A 3,080-nucleotide genomic window follows, 5' to 3' on the forward strand; every position below is an offset into this window, starting at 1 on the left:
CTTCACGTAGCTCATAGAGAATCGCAGCGTAAATCGCGTAGTCCTCCAGGAACCGACTGTAGTAATTCAAACTACCCAAGAACGACTGCAGGGATCTAAGCGTGCCTGGGAAGGGTAGATCCATCAATACCGACAGATCCTTGGGATTCGCCTCCAGTCCCGCGTTTGACACGCGATAACCAAGGTATTCCACCTTACTTTTGCCCCAGAAACTCTTCACCACGCTAATCGAGAGGTTCCGTTTATCGCATGCGTCGAGTAGTGCGTCCACACGCTCACACAGATGATCCCAGGATCCGCCGGTTACCAAGATGTCGTCAATATACGACCGACATCCCAGTACGGATGGTTTGCCCGGACCTTCCGGTTCTCCCGACTTCAGATCCAGATCCAACGCCTCCGATCCAGATCCACGCTGGAATCCAAGTTTGCGCTCTGATCCCGATCCATCTTCCAGCCGCGGGATCCGAGTGAATCCATACAATACGTTGTCTAGCATCCGATGATAGATCTGGGGTGCATTCTTCAATCCAAAGGGCATCCGGTTCCACTCGAACAGCCCGAACGGGGTGATGAAGGCGGAGATTGCACGAGCCCGATCCGTCATCGGCACCACCCAGAATCCACTGGCCATATCCAAAGAGCAGTACCAAAGTACCTTGTCCAGATCCTCAAGCAGGTCGTTGATCAGGGGCATCGGGTAGACCATCAGCCGGGTCAAACTATTAACCAGCCGGTAACCAATACACAAACGTATGTCCATCCCGTTCTTCTTGATGATCACCACAATTGGAGATGCCCACGGTGAAGTCGAATTCTTGATGATCTTGGCTCCGAGCAGCCCCTTGATTAGATCCGACAGCTTCTCATGGTACTGCGGGGCTACCTTGCGCACACGTTGGGCAATAGGCTTTGCATCACTAACATCAATGTCACACACAACTCCTTGTGCCGCGGGCGGCAGTGCGTTGCCTTTACCAATCAGCAGGTGCCGGCGCCTCCAGATCCGCCGCCGGAGTCGATCGATTTCTTCCGCCGTATTAACCTCTGGATCCCCCACCTGGATGTCTTCAATAGTCACCTCGTCCGTGGTCGCAGTGACTTCCGGTAGCACCGCCATCTCCGCTTCGACATCTTCCGCGTGCAGATCCCCACTCACGTGGTAGCAGACTTGCTCATCTGCATCAGCGTCACCGCGACTTGGATCTATGGTAGTTGTTGCATCTGCATCGACAGTTGGATCTGGCGTCGGACCTGATTCCTGCGCCGTCTCTCCATCTGGATCTGCGCCTCGTCCCATCTCACCGTCCGAAACTTGAAGCTCCTCTGGATCCATGGCCTGTCCCATATCACCATCTGTTGAATTTGCAGATCCGCCCCCTGTTTCTCCGTGATTACCACCCGATGTGACAACAGGATGGACCGACCGTCCCACAGCATCTGGACTCAACGCCCCTTCGTGACCTTGCGTGTCATCAGTTGGATCTTGGCCCGTTGATCCATCGGCGGGTCTCAGCGCGTCGTCGACACTTCGATCGGCAATTGGATCTGGATCCGGCTGGCGCTCAGCAGGGACTTCGCCTGGATCCGGCTTGGGCCAAATGACCGACACTGGATCTTGGGCTTCCTCCATCCGGGCAATAGCTGTGTGCGGCTGCTCCTGTCGAATCGACCCATTGTCCTGCGTCACCGTGGGATCTGGCCTCAACGGAGGTCCGATCGTCGGCTCGTCCCGTCCACATCCAAGATCCGTGGATCTGACCTGGGGTGATGGGCTCTGGGGTGGTGGGCTCTGGATCTGCTGCACCTCTTTCCACGTGTCAATCTCCATGCACTGACGTAACGCGAACGGTTGACTGCGAGGTTCGCCGACTCCCAGGGACTCCTCGTCACTTGGATCTTGATCCGGCGAATCTTCGGCCTGCGGATCCCCTCCGGGTACTTGTCCGCTCGTCTCCTCCAGTCGCTGATCTCGTGTCCGCGCCTTGATTGAAGCTTGGAGCTGCAACACCTCCGCCGCCCCGGCGATGTATTCGTCGATCGCCTGACCGGGCGGATCCGGCAGCGACTTGCCCCGTCCACCCCCGGCGCTCTTGGGTCTTGGTTCCACCTGTCTGACTTGAGCTGGATCCTGCCTCCGCAGTATTGCACGCGGCGTCGGGTACTCAGGACGCTCCACCATCGGCCCCGTCGGGATTTCTGGAGGCGTCACCTCCGCGGATCCAGCCTCCGTCGTAGCTTGCAGCGCGAGATTCTGCCACTCCTGGTAGCGGCGGGATCCGACGGATACGTAACCTTGGATCCGCGGCACCCGATCGCCGGCCAGCCACATCCCTACTTGATGATTCTGGCGCAGCACCAGCTCCTTCTCGCCGACGTTCGTGATTCGAAGGTACCGTGTCTTGCCCGGGCCCTTGATCACTGTTGGCACCCATCGCTCCCCTCGTGTAACCCAAAGCTTGTCATGTTCCGATCCTCGCAGACGCATGGGCAATTCTGCGGACTCTCCGATCCCAAGCTGTAGATAGCGATCCAACTTTACCGACTGCGCTTTGTCACTGTAGAGTGAACGGCGTCCGCTGAGCTGGATCCGGACTTCGTCAAGCAGGCAGAGAGTCCCATCAGCTAGATCCAGTCGGATCCCGGCTGGGACCATGTAGTCCATACCGAGAATCGCTTCTTGGCCAGACAGATCTCCTACCCAAATTTCGAAGAAATACACCAGGTATCCACCCAAGGCGATCTTGATCCGCGTTCTCCCTTCCGTCGTATACACGTTGTCTCCGATCCCAACGCATTCTTGGCTCTGACTCCTGTCGATGTAGCACCCAACCTTACGAGCAAAGGCGGTGTCCACGATGGACACCTCGGCACCGGTATCTAGGAGTAAGATCGCTTTCTCATTGTTGATCTTGCCGTGGATCTTGGCTTGACGGAACCATTTCCCTGGCGAATGTTGTTTCCAGTATCCTCGGGATTCTCCGGGTAGGAGATACGAGGACTCTGGATCCGTAGTCCGCCGGTTCGCAGTAACACGCCTGGATCTGGATCCAGCCGTATCTTCACCTTCGGCAGGCTAA

The sequence above is a fragment of the Phytophthora sojae genome (assembly GCF_000149755.1).
Source record: "Phytophthora sojae unplaced genomic scaffold PHYSOscaffold_4, whole genome shotgun sequence".
Classification (NCBI taxonomy): Eukaryota; Oomycota; class Peronosporomycetes; order Peronosporales; family Peronosporaceae; genus Phytophthora; species Phytophthora sojae.